Here is a 15,121-nt window from a genome sequence, read left to right as displayed (position 1 = left end):
TCATGATCATATTTAATGATGATTGATGATCCTAGCAAACTGAACAGACCTTTTATTCCTGGTTGCTTTGCACACGTCCTGACTTGTTGATATGATTATATGCGTTACTAAGGAGACATGATAATACGCAGCTGTCAATCAATATTGGTGGGCGGGGGGACCGCACTCCTACGTCAAGTTGCGGTCTGTTTGAATCCAATTGGTCCAACATTTTTATGTTGTTAAATTTGAAAAAAAAAAGGACTGGGTGTCTTTATATAACCCCAATATGACGGCCTATACACTATACCTACACTTAAGTCTGTCCAAACAGCTTGAAAAGTAGATTTTTCACCATAGGTGCCCTTTAATTCAGCTTTTCTACGATTCATCCAATTATATTTTCAAGGTCAGGAAAAAAGCATAAAGGCGGTCGCACAAGTCTTCACATTTGTTGCTCAGAAACATAGACCCCTTCAAATGGTTTTAAAAGTGTCACATGCTGTATTTATAAGATATAATTCAGCTAAAGAAATCATTTCTGTCTTCATGTAATTACATATTCATGGCTGCAAAATCACTCATGAGCTGACCCACTGTTTGTTTACTACAGAGAGGACGTGCGTGTGCATGCCAATGGTGTCTACTTTAGTATACAGAACCTACATAGGCTGTGAATAACAGGTAATATAGTTTTAAATAACGTTCAGTTTGTTGCAAACTGAACTCCGTGATGGCAGCCATGACGAGCCGCACACAGCAGTGAAAATTGAAATCGAAAGAATGCACGTTTAAATGGCCATATCGTATTTTAGAGTTGCGATTATGACAAGCATTTGAGATGTTTTTTTATATTATTGTTGTTTTACCATATGTTTGAGAAATAACAGTAATAAAAGCTTCATATTAACCTTTATTTTGTATCTACAGAATCGTGAGCAAATCGTGATCTTGATTTTAAGCAAAATACCTTGTGATTCTCATTTTAGCCAGAATCGTGCAGCCCTACTGCCACCTCTGTGTATATGGAAAGATACATACTCTCAATCAAGTGCAAAATGTACTTTCTCATTTCAGTTAGTTTATGTACATTTGGTTTGTTAATGTGAAGCTTTTTTGGTACAGATGCAGCTGATGTCAGTTTTTGACTTCAGCTTGATGTGTCTCAGGCTTAAGTTGTTTTTGTAAGAAAGTCTTGACAGCCTTTTTCTGATTCACAACCAAAACAATTTGAGTCAGATATTTCAGAAAATTGCACTGTACAAAGAAATCTGTGGAATGTAATTATTATTATTATATTTTTATGTATATATGTTCAGTGTAAAATCAATAAAGTAGGTCAGTGTTGTGACTTGTGTTGTGTATCTGTTGCATGTTGAGGATCCCTCTGAGGTTTGGCTCGTGATGTGACTGTACTCCGCCACTGGCGTGAGACTGAAAGCATTTTCTCAATCTGAGAAAACATTACTCCACCCTTTTTCCTTAGCATTGCCAAAACAAAATAAAGCCTCCCATCCTTGTTTCCAAACAACAACTAAACTGCATCTGTTTTTGTGGAGTTCGTTTGATAGCTATTCACTGTTGACCCTCAAAGTCGCCTAGTCACATTTAAACGGATGCCTTTTTATCGTCTCAAGTTCCTCTTAGCCATTAGCCAGCACAATGGATGTCAGCACCTCTGAGCTCAGCTGTTGGCCAAGGATCCAACGACTGACTGGCAGCAGCTTTTGCTCTGACTGCTTGGGCGAACCACAGAGGCTCCAGTCTGTCATTAGCTGTGGGCCGAGTGCATTCCTGGAGTGGGTGAGCCAAAGCACAGCAGATCCCGAACACAAGAGTACTGTGTCTCGAGCCATCCGCTGATAGCAGACACAGCAGGGCTACCGGGTGCCCTCTCTCACTCTCTATCTCGTCCTTGTGTTCATCTTTGTACACAGAAGAGGGCTGACTTGTGCCTCACAGCTGTCCGAATAGAATCAGGAGGGTGCAAACGCCCATCTGCCGCTTTTCACTGTGACAAAAGGCGAGGGGAACAATAGAGTCTTCCTCTGGGTCTTCTTTCAGATTGCGTCTCTCGGCTTTCCCTCCCAGTCGATTTGGTTTGGGTTAAATCAGTCAGCTGCTGACCTCAGGCTGGAATAGGGTATAATAAAGAACACGTGGAGCTTCGGTTGATGCTTTTGTTCTGGCTTTCAGAAGAAAGGACTTATTTAGGGGCCCTCTGCTGTTCATGGTTGACAGCTTTCAGGGTGTGATGAGGCTGCATGCTTCTAAACAAAAGGACTCTAAATGATTTAGTAATGCACTGGTTTAGATATTTTCGGCTTATCTGGTTAACCGCTCATTTCATTGATTTGATTGATTGATTGTCATGGCCGATAATCAATATCATCAGTGTAAGAAAAATACTCTTTACTTGTTACATTTATTTATATATATTCTATAATAAATAGAGATGCTCCGATCAGGATTTTTGCAGCCGATACTAATTCCTTGTCATGGTGATCGGCCGATACCTAGTACCGATTCTGACGTTTTAAACATTATATAACTTTGTCATTGCATAAGCACATTTTTCTTCTAAGTATGAGCTTTCGCCTTACCTAAGAGAATAAATGAAGGATATTGCATACATGTAATGGTCGGAAACAGCTTTACGAAACATTATAGATAAAATTAATCTGGTAAAAAATGGTAAGAAGAATTACTGTCAATGCAATTTGAAAAGATTGCTCATGTGCAGTAGCGCTGCTAATGTGTAACCAGCGCGTACACGTGCATCCTCCTCTGCTTGTAAACTCGTAAACAAACACAACGATCAAGTCGTGACGTGATTATCGGCCGATACCGACCTTCCTAATAATAAAGTTATAGAGAGAAAAAATACATTAAATTAAACTAAAATAAAAAAAACACAAGTTAAGCTTGAATAATTAAATTTACATAAATTTTTAAGGCTGCACAATATATCATTTCAGCATCAATATCGCAATGTGTGCATACGGAGTAGTCACATCGCAAGATATGCAATATTGAGTCTGAGTTATAGTTGACCTGGAGCTGCAGAATTGTATTTAAATATTGTATTTATACAGAATTCATACAAAAAAACTTCAAATATCCAGTTCAAATATCTACATTTCAAAGTGAAAACAAGATTATTTTAATAGTGAATTCTGATTTTGTGACTGTATCAGATTTTTTATTTTTTATTTTTTTTTTTTATTATCATTAATATTTTATTAATTAAATTTTTTTTTTTGCTGACCTGCTTACATCGTCTTTTAAAAGTTACTCCAATCTGATTGTCTGCAATTATACAGCACAAGGCGCAATGATCAGGAAAAAAAGACTGACAGCTGATAATAAGAGTCATTTTCTCTGTTCCTGTGTTTAATCTGTTCACAGGGTTTCATTTTTTTTTTAAATCCTTTTTGTCAACTGTTATACTATATTTTATGACAGAAAAGATCTCATTTGTCCATCTTCTTTTAATCTAGACCTTTTTAAACCAGTAGGCATTTAATGTCATGTCCCATGACGTGATTAATGCACGTGATCTATGGAATAGTTTTAGATTAGTTTATATTGGTTACGTGACCGATGTTGCTCTCTCTCGTTAACATCCTTAAATACTTGTGCTATGTGACAATACAAAAGTTTTTTTAGTCCTCGTGTATGAGACTTAAGGTTTGCGACTGCTGAAGTCTGTTCTGAAATGAAAGCGTCAGAGTTGACGTCATTCGCTACAGTTTTTAATGACACGCAACTCCCATTGACAGGTGAAAATCCAATATACCTGCTTACACTGCAGACACGAGGACCCAGATCCGATTGATATCGGATAAATTTCCTCATATGAACAAGGCCTGAATCTGATTTGAGTAAATCAGAACCCATGTGTTTTTTTTCTGCTTGCATGTACATAGGTCATATTAGATCTGTGCCACATAGAAGAAAATCAGAATTGAGTCACTTGAACCATGCAGTGTAAATGCAGCCTTTGTTTTAAGGAAAAAATTGAAAAGGAAAAGTTTTAAAAATAGTTGAAATCAAAACAATATTTTTACTTCAGCTAAGAATGTGTAAATATTTGGACTAGAAACGAAACAAAACAAAGTAAGAAAGGCATTTTTTGCATTGTAATTATTAAATTTTTGTACCTGAATACTGTTAGACTCCATAGAAAACCATCAAATAGTGCTATTCAAATTAACTAATGAAAATAACCAATATCATAATATTTATTGCAGAAAAATAAAATATTCCAATACAGTGGTCCCTTGCAATAATGCGGTTCACGTTTCGCAGGGCTTTTTTTCCTGCAATTTGACATGCTTTTTTATTTTCCTTTTTACAGCACATTGTGTTCTGCATCTTGATTAGCTTTAGACCATTATCAATCAATCTTCCTTGCCGTGTCTCCTGTACAGTAGAGAGTGCATTCAGCTTGCCAAATTTACATAAATCTTCGATCGCTAGCAGTGTGACTCTGAAATGATGTACTGTATGATTGCAAGTTTTCTTCCTGACAAACTTCATAATGTCGTCAAAGACGCCTGCGGTAGCACCCAAAAAGCAGAGGAAGATGCTAACCATTGCACAAAAAGTTGGACTTCTGGACGTGCTAACAGAAGGTAAAAGTTACACGACTATAGGGCACCATTACGCAATAAATAAATCTTCGGTTCATTATGTTCAGTTTTACAGCCTTAAAACATCTATAATAATTAAAAGAATAAAGCTGACTACTTCGCAGATTTCACCTATTGCGGGTTATTTTAGAACGTAACTCCCGCAATCAACAAGAGACCACTGTATCATATTTTTCCAATATCATGCAGCAACATAGACTTCTTGTTTATGTAATTGTTAATAGGAAATAGATAGATACCAAATATGATATTGATATGCAGTGAATTGATTCTATTAGGACCAATTAAGTATTAATGGCTCAGTGGCTCAGTAGTGGTTAGCATAGCAAGAAGGTTGCTGGTTTGAGTCCTAGTCGTTATAAAACACTCGCAGGACATTAATTTAGACAACTGTGCAGATATTTAGAAAGTGTATACAAAAAAAGAGCATGCATAGTTTGTGAATCAAAGGACTTGTGCTACTCTGATACAGTACAAGACGATCGCATTTACTCTGCGATAATTTACTCTGATCGCAGACGTGAGGCATGCGCGAACTGGTTATTATAACCATCGTTATCTTTACATTTGCGTATACAACTGAGAAGGTAGTCCTAGTTGACATGCAGCAGTTGGAAGTTTAAGCAACAGAACAGTCTGAATCAGCCTATTCAATACAGAAAATGGGAAATGCCATAACTTCGATTATTGTAATATTTAATATTTTCATAATATATTTAATATTTTAATAATGAAATCAATTAATTATAGTAAAATATTTATGTTAATTTTAAGCAACATTCCGCAACCCACCCACAGGATTGCTGAGGCCCACTATTGGGTTGCAGCCCACTGGTTGTGAATCTCTGCACTATAGGTGAATTGAATAAACGTAATTGTTTGTAGTGTATGAGTGTGCGTGAATGAGTGTATATGGGTGTTTCCCAGTACTGGGTTGCAGCTGGAAGGGCATCCACTACGTAAAACATATGCTGTAATAGTTGTCAGTTCATTCCGCTGTGGTGACCTCAGAAATAGAGACTAAGACAAAAGAAAATGAATGAATGAATGTATTGTATTAGTCAATTACCTGCTCTCTCCTCTTATCATTTCCAGTCTACCCTACGCCGTCTAAGAAAATGTTTAACAAAGTTTAAATGCTTTTGCTGAGAGAAGTTTCTCAATGTTTTGCTTAACGTTTGCATATCGATAATCATTAATGAATCCGTAGGTTCAGCTGTTTAAACAGTCATGGTTTCATTCTGGATAGATCAGTCTTTTAATCCAGGGAGAGTCTCTTGGATTTCTTGTCAGGGCTCGTTGTGCTATAGCAGCCAAGTCGTCCTGTTTCTACGGTGTTTTTTTGTTTTTCGGTGTAATTAAACGTGCATGTGGAAACTCATTCCTCTCTCCTGTACCCCTACAGGAATGACAGCCCTTTCGCTGAAAACTCTCTTTCCTAGCAGCACTTCCTGCAAGACCGTGAGAGGCTGCGGGTGCGCTTTATCTTTCACAGTCAGCTTTTCCCCATCGCAGATATGCACCGCCCATGCTGCGTTTCCCTTTAACTCTTTGAGTCCGCTCCAAAACACATGTGGGAACAGCAAATGCACACGTAGACATTCGCGCATATCGGTCAACAATCCCTCCCACCGCTGGCAAGATTCATGTTATCCAGACTGTGTTATGTACACAGAAACATGAGAGCGGAGAGGCTTGAGGCCTCCTTTCTCTCATGCAGCATTTTCTTACAAGGAGGAAACCACATACTGTTATTAGCCCTTTGAGAGCTATTCAAGACATGTTGTGTCATGGGTGGGTTTCATATCTCGGCAGCTGTGGTGCATTTGTTTTGTCAGCAACGTCAAGCTTGTAGCGTAATAAACACATTAGACAACAACACTAGATATCTCGGGAGGTCTGTGAAGCGAGCTTTGGTGATAACGCTATTGAACAAACATCTATTATGAATGAACCACAGCGTGAGGTTAGAGAAGGGAATTAGGATTGTAGAAATGTGTGCTTGGGTATAGATTCAATTGTGCAATACACTTTTTACAGTAAAAAAAAGTTTAATTTAGAAAGGGTGCATTAAATTAATCAAAAGCATTCCCATATCGCACAACCCTACTTCATATCAGAAGCTGTAAATGTTTAGAGCAGAGGTGTTCAAAGTAGGGACTGTGGGCTATCCTTTTCATTTTGACCCACAGTCAAATTTTGAATTAAATGAATCAGATTTTTTTAAATGTAAATACTGTAACTCGAGGGATGGAGGACAGTGCACAAGACATCGTCAAGCATCGTCAATCAAGGCATGTGCGGCTTAGTGTGTTCAGTATTGAAATCCATTTTGTTATTATTGGGATTTTTTTATGTTTTTACTGTAATATTTCATTATAATTTGTTTTTTAAAACACTGCATTAGTTAATAAATATTTAAAGTAAAGTTTTCTAGTTATTTTTAAATATCAGGAAATAAATCGGGAAATGGCAACTCGTAGAAACTTCGATGCAATACAGTTTGGACTAGACATGGGATGATAACCGTTTTCAAGGTATACCGTGGTTTGGAAAAGTCAAGGTTTTAAAACCACCAACATTTTCTGCTATACCGTTCCTAAGGTACGAGTAAGATGTTTTTTTTATTTAGTTTTTTAGGACAACAGTATCTTCAGCAGAAAATTATCGTTTTAAATTAATGAAACTAATGAAGACGGCAAACATCAATGATTTATTTGAATTATTTCTTCTGACATGTTAACGGCTCCAAAATATTATTAATGTTTCTCAAAATAAAATATATTGTGTTCAAAGGGGGATTTTTTTGTTTGTTTTTTACCCAGACACTTAAAACGAATATATTTTAGAGAAGTGATTTCAAAACCGTTAAACCGTGATATTTTTTTTTCCAAGGTTATCATACCGTCAGAATCTTATACCGGCCCATGCCTAGTTTGGACTAGGGCTGGCAGATATGGCAAAAAAGCGATCTCGATAATTATTGTCCATATTGAACGATAGCTATATATATATATATATATATATATATATATATATATATATATATATATATATATATATATATATATATATATTGTTCAATATGGACAATAATAAATATATATATATATATATATATATATATATATATATATATATATATATATATATATATATATATATATATATATATATATATATATATATATATATATATATTTCGATATCAGTAGTTAATGCTTCCAGATTTAAAAGAGGATCCCAACAATGACTGAAGCCACGAAAATTAGATGGTCCATTAAATGCCATAACATATTTTTGGCCGATAAATTTTCATCTTTAATATCAACACACTTTTAGATTGCCATTGTTGTACATTTCAGCTGTGTGATTGGCTCTTAGATCAATATGGAGTAAAAAAGTCCAGAGCTTATCATTGTTATTGACATAAATTTGAACATGATTTGATATAATATTGTTTATCAGCCCAGCCCTAGTTTGGTATGTTTATTTTCGGCCCTCAGTCAAGTTTGGTTTTTGGCTCTTCATAAAAAGAAGTTTGGGCACCCCTTGTTTAGAGTAATGGAACTAGTCATGAGTTTACTCTCAGCTTACAGTTGCACACATTTGTGCCATATCTAGTGTAGAAAGAGTCCAATTTAAGCATTGTGTTACTTGCAAATGATTTTTGTTACCAACAAAAAAGTTAACATGTTACAGCATTATACATTTTTTATTCAGTTTTTCCATTGCTGGGCATGTTGGTGACGTTGTACAATAAAACAAGAATGTTATGACAGCTGGTTGGTGTGGTTTTTGCCCTGCCCTTTCTGCCTTGTGATTGGACAGCTGACTAAAAAAAGAGTGATATTTGCATTTAGTTGAATGTTCTTTAAACTCTCGGTGAACAGGAAGAAAAATAGATACAAAAATAGATGCAAAGCACCTTGTCACACCACTGGTTACTCTACAAAATAAAACAAAAAAAAGTGGTGCTCTCACTAATGACAGAGTAAGCCTCAGGGGGGGAAATGTTGCTAATAGACACTTACATGCTTATCTGCTAACTGGAGTAATTTAGAAGTGTTTAAAAGTCCTTTTTAATTAATATATATTTTCAGGCTTAGTGAGTATATGTTGTGAAGTTTTGGAAATTGGATCGATGTATCAAAAACTAAAATTAATTTGTGGAATTCCATTTTACACCTTTATTTTGGTCTCATTTTCATTTCAAAACAACATCATTAACTCCAACATTTTATGTATTTGTTATACTTGGTATATATACTGTATTTGTTATACTTGGTATATATACTGTATTTGTTATACTTGGTATATATACTGTATTTGTTATACTTGGTATATATACTGTATTTGTTATACTTGGTATATATACTGTATTTGTTATACTTGGTATATATACTGTATTTGTTATACTTGGTATATATACTGTATTTGTTATACTTGGTATATATACTGTATTTGTTATACTTGGTATATATACTGTATTTGTTATACTTTGTATATATACTGTATTTGTTATACTTGGTATATATACTGTATTTGTTATACTTGGTATATATACTGTATTTGTTATACTTGGTATATATACTGTATTTGTTATACTTTGTATATATACTGTATTTGTTATACTTGGTATATATACTGTATTTGTTATACTTGGTATATATACTGTATTTGTTATACTTTGTATATATACTGTATTTGTTATACTTGGTATATATACTGTATTTGTTATACTTTGTATATATACTGTATTTGTTATACTTGCCACTGGTATAAGGTGTTTTCATTTTGAAGGGTTTGTCACTTACGGATAAAAAAAAATGATTATGTAATTAAAATAAGTAAGTATTTTGGAGATGCATTCCCAGTAAGAAATGATGTACTATCGTCATGGTTATATTTATAAAATGAATCATTCATACCATTATTTTTTGGTCACAAGTACCCTCCTCCACTTCTACAAGTACTATAAATGGGATGAGGGAGAAAGACACAAACCCCCCTTTTGGCTTCTTCCCCTTCTAACAGCTTGCCTACAATCTCAGGGATTTGAATTAGGAGATTGGAGAAAAAGAATAGAGATGAAAAAAACATCAGCCTGTGTAATAAGAAGATCTCCAACAAAAACATATTTAAAAGGGAGGATTTTTTTTTGGAGACAGAAGGGTTTAATCCACTCCTGGGCCTCTGGGTTTTGCTCTCACTGAGCAGCTGTACACTGCAGTGGTCAGTAATGTGATCCGCTTTAGACCACAGCCATTTGTAATGAAGGATAATTAGAATTTCATTCTGCTGTAAATCCCTTCGTTGTTGTTATGTTGTGTTTTTTTTCTTTTGCTGGGTGCTGCATCATGGACAGATGGAGGCTGAAGTTCATTTAGGACCATATGTTTGACATTTATTTTCATTGTTGAGATATTACTCCAATTGATAAACTTAATTTCATTATCTAAATGAGGTGTGTTTTATTCAGATTATTGATGTTTACAGACAGTTGAAGAATGTTTGGAAATAGCTCTTTAATTTACACTGAAGTTTCTGATTAAATTTCTGCCAGTCAAACTGGTTAATTGGGAATTCAGGTGGGACATTAACACAATTTGCTGGATGATGTTTTTTGACGCATAACCTATCATGCTTTACTCCTAAGATCGGAATCTCTTTTGTCATATGTTCAATCAGTTTTAGATTTTTGTGACGACCTAGTTCAACTTGTCGTAGCAGGTCTGAGCAGCAATCATTACCAACCACTCTTCCGCAAATCTGAGATGCTTTTCACATTTTCCTTGAGAGATCCTACCTTTCAGTGACGCATGAAATTGCAATGAAATGAAAACAAGGAAGAAAAACAATCTGAAGATACCAGATAAATTTGTTTTTACCTTTCCTTTGAAGAATGAAAAACTACACTGGTCACTGAAATAACTTGAAACTGAAAAGTAAGGATTAATCAAAATGACTGAAAATATTGTATGGAAAATCAGATATTGCTTTCAAATTTAATGTTTCAAAGCAGAAGCAATAAAAAAGTCAAACTAATGAAACTGGCCTGGACAAAAAGGGTACCACCAATATTGTCCACATCTGTGTGTGTGTATACATTTACTACATTTACTATTTGAATCATTAATTAAAAAAATAGGGATGCTCTGATTGATCGGCCAATTGGTGCTTGCCAGTCTGGCCGATCTTATGAACCAATCGCAAGTGTTTATTTAAGAGTTTACAAGCAGAGGAAGATGCATGTGTGCACCTGGGTTATACCGGTAGCAGATACAACGTGTGAGGAAGTAAATGATGCATGGGGCATTAAACACGTCATAGCGGCTTGTGAAAAGGGTCCATTGGTGCGACTCGTACAACTGATGGTCTCTTTGCAGTTGCAGCTATTGTATATCCAGTGTTTTGAACTGCTGTGACGCCAGCGGAGCAATCAGCTCCATCTTGTGTCCAACCATATGTCTTCTCTCGGAAGATCTGCGAGTCTATTATCTATTATTTTCTGTAAAGCTGCTTCTGTCCACACTAAATGGTTTTAAGAGACATGTTTAAGATTATATGCAATAATTATAATGTGTAGGATTATATGCAGAAATCTTAGTTTATTATTTTCCTTGACAGCTCACTCTCTTTTCAGTCTCATATCAATAATATAACCAACTCTGCATATTTTCATCATATATAAAATATATAAACCGTCTCTGCTCCTCTTTCACCACTCAAACCACCTCTATCCTCTTACATAGCCTCTTCACCTCACTCATTTATTATTGCAATTCTCTCCTTTATGGTCTTTCACAGAAATCCCTCCATAAGCTTCAACTGGTCCAGAACATCACCAAAACTCCTCCTTTTCACCATATCACCCCATTTTACAAGATCTGCGCTGGCTTCCAACCAAACCCAAAGTCGAATATAAAATCCTCCTGCATGCATTCAAGGCCATCCATAACCTCGCACCACTTTACCTGTCTGATCTCCTCCATATCACCACTCATTCCCGCTCCCTTAGATCCTCCTCCTCCTCCATTCAGTCTCTGTTCCCTCTGCCTGTCTCAGCACAATAGGGAGCAAACGCTGGAGTTCTCTTCCTCCTGACATCCGCAACATTGACTCTCACCCTCTGTTTAAATCCAGACTCATCTGTTCAAAATAACTTACTCTTTGTAACTGCATACTACGTTCTGTATCATGTCCTTGTATTTTATAATTTTCCCTATTTTTATACTGTCTGTTTATTTTTTCAGTATTGAATTGTGTATATTTACAGTGCATTCTGAAAGTATTCATAGCGCTTCACTTTTTCCACATTGTTTTACGTTACAGCCTTATTCCAAAATGGACTAAATTCATTTACATCCTCAAAATCTTACACACTCTGGTCTGGTCGAGTCTGGTCACTCTACCATACAGGCCTGATTGGTGGATTGCTGCCCAGATGGTTGTCCTTCTGTAAGGTTTTTCCTCTCCCCACAAAAGAACACTGGAGCTCAGACAGAGTGACCATCAGGTTATTGATCACCTCCCTGATTAAGGCCCTTCTCCTCTGATCACTCAGCTTAGTTGGCCGGCCAGCTCTAGGAAGAGTCCTGGTGGTTCCAAACATCTTCCACTTATGAATGATGAAGGCCACTGTGCTCATTGGACCTTTCAGAGCAGCAGGAACTTTTCTGTAACCTTCCTCAGCCTTGTGCCTCAAGACAATCCTGACTCGAAGGTCTACAGACAATTCCTTTGTCTTCATGCTTGGTTTGTGTTTTGACATGCACTGTCAACCCTGAGACCTTATATAGACAGGTGTATTATTTTTTTTTATAAATTTGCAACAATTTCAAAAAAATCTTTTTTCACATTGTCATTATGGTGTATTGTGTGTAGAATTTTAAGAAAATAAATTAATTTAATCTATTTTGCAATAAGGCTTTAACAAAAAAAAATGTGGAAAAAATAAAGCACTATGAATACTTTCCAGATGCACTGTATGTTGTACAGTGACCTTGGGTTTATTGAAAGGCACGTTAAATAAAATGTATTATTATTATTATTATTATTATTATTATTATAAATATTATCTTAGGCAAGGAGAGATCTCCACTTAAGTATCATACTTGGAGGAAAATGATGCTTTATGCAATGGCAAAGTTACATAAAGCTTGAAGCATCAGAATTGGAACTCAGTATCGGCTGCAAAAATCCTAAATGAAGCATCCCAAATAAAAAATAATCCTAATATTCTGAACTAAATTCTCTCTTGCCATGAATTTGGTTTTTAGTCAAAATACATTGATATTTTTATACTTGTTTACTTTTGTTTTTGTAGTTGTTAATTTGTTGTTTCACATTTAAAAGCCATTGTGGTACATTAAATTGTTTCCACAAAATACAGATCATAGAAGCTCCCCTAAAAAATCCAACTGCTTACAGATGTTGTACATGTTTGATATAATGGATTGTGAAGCTCTGCATCTGTGGTTTATATCCTGACTGATTCCCTCATGTAAAAAAAAAAAAATACAGGAGATGAAGCTGTATGTCCAACCCCTGAGTCCATAATCGGCTGATCGCAGCTTTAACGACATGTTAAAAGCTCAGATTAGAGACTGTGATCGTAGGGGTCTCTCCAAACAGACCCTGTTTGTCTGAGTTGTTTTCTTTCTTTCTGCTGGATAAATGTAATAAGGGGATAAACATGTTTACGCATTTCAAGTGATCTATTGTGTGAATGAAGCTCCGGCTCAGAGGCTCAGGAAATGTGTTTTTTTCTCTCTCTTGTGTGAGAAAGACAGGGAAAATGAGAAGGAAAGAGACACCGTTGGTTTTATGCCATTCAGCTTGAGGGCAGAAATTGAGTACTTTGTTATGCATCTGAAGGCTGGACATTATGAGTGTGTGATGTGGGGGAAGTTTGTGTGAACTAACTTGAGGATATAATATTATAAACAAGCATAAGAATAAGATCTGCTTATTTCGCCATTGAATACATGTGAAATAGGGGTTGAAATCATTTTGAGCTTGTCCATAGGCATTTGAAAAGCTGCTGACCGCATGTGATCGGATCATTGAAAACGCATGGTAATACCAGGTTTTGTGTGTGTGTGTGTGTGCGTGCGTGCGTGTCAGAAATTTACTTTGAACAATAAGATAATATCCATCATTCATGTAATTTGAATCTTGCCCCCACATGAAAAATGATAACAAAAATAATAATAATAAATGAAATTAAATTGGAATTAAATGAATAAACAAATAAATTTAATTTAAAAAATTAAGAACATAAAATATCAAATTATTTTACAAAAAGGCAGATTACATTTCTTTTGTCGAGTCTGAGTCTAACAGACAAGCTTTTAGTCTTATGGTGCCTTCACAGTTAGACTTTTGTTTCAGAACCTGGCGCGTTTCCCCAGTAAGTGCGGTTCGTTTGGCATATGTGAATCCAGAAATTGCGCTCGGAACCACGCCTAATCAATCGGCCCGAGATCGCCTGAATTAGGTGATCTTGACTTGATTGAAATAGATTCTGGAGCGAATTGGTTGTAGTGAGAAAGCAAAACGATCCAACGAACTAACAAACCAGGCTATATCACAGTGTATTATGGATATGTAATGGGCATATACGGCTATATGCAGAGAGAATTATGAGTAGAGTGGGATGTCATCATTTCTACTGGTAAATGTGCTTTTCATGTCGAATACAAAAGTGAAAGCATGCCGAAATATTACCAAGACTGTTTATCCATTAGGAAAATTCACCGAACTGCAGTCTTAATTTATCTCTTATTTAAAACCTATAATGTAAAGCCTATAATGCATTATTCGAGCCAACGGCTATGTGTGAGAAATCTTACCTCTGATTTATATTTGGTGATGATGTCTGTGGGTGTCACCATTCAAAAATAAGGTTTTATGACTCATCGTCATGAATTAAAATAAGGACGCATGACAGGTGAGCGGGACTCTGCAAAATAAACCCTGAAACTCTAATCAATGTGACGAGAATTTACTTGCATGTCTTAGCTAATTTGGTCCATTTACAAATTTTGCAGTGTGAAAGCGAACCGCACCAAGAACAAAGTGCAACATTGTAAAGATTTTAATCCTTATTTCGGAACAGAATTTATCTACAGGTGTGAAAGCACCCTTAGAGACTTAGAGGTTCCTAGCTAGTCAAAGAAAAGATCGCAGGTCCGATAAAATAGTAAAAGTTTGTTCTTCATAGTTGTGGAGAGAGCCTCAAATGGGATTATGTTGCAGACTGGGAGCAGCCATTGATTTAAACTGGTTGATTCTTCATTAATCCACTTTACAAGAATACATTTCCGAGCAAAGTAAACCAAAATATGTCGAAGGTCTCTGTTCCCAAAAAAATTATAAGGTATATCATCTAGGCATGGGATGATAACCGTTTTCAAGGTATACCGCGGTTTGGAAAAGTCAGGGTTTTAAAACCACCTAAATTTTCTGTAACACCATTCCTA

The 15,121-nt window shown here is 35.8% G+C and overlaps 1 protein-coding gene across 2 annotated transcripts in view; it reads left to right on the top strand.

Annotated features, from left to right (window-relative positions):
- susd6 (sushi domain containing 6) overlaps nucleotides 1-15,121 on the top strand; it is a 42,961-nt gene that overhangs the window by 16,883 nt on the left and 10,957 nt on the right. The gene's annotated exons all lie outside the window — the stretch shown is intronic.

Source organism: Danio aesculapii, chromosome 20, assembly GCF_903798145.1.
Source record: "Danio aesculapii chromosome 20, fDanAes4.1, whole genome shotgun sequence".
In the NCBI taxonomy this organism is placed as follows: Eukaryota; Metazoa; Chordata; class Actinopteri; order Cypriniformes; family Danionidae; genus Danio; species Danio aesculapii.
The sequence above is the reverse complement of the archived record's forward strand: the minus strand, read 5'-3'. Positions and strand labels throughout refer to the sequence as shown.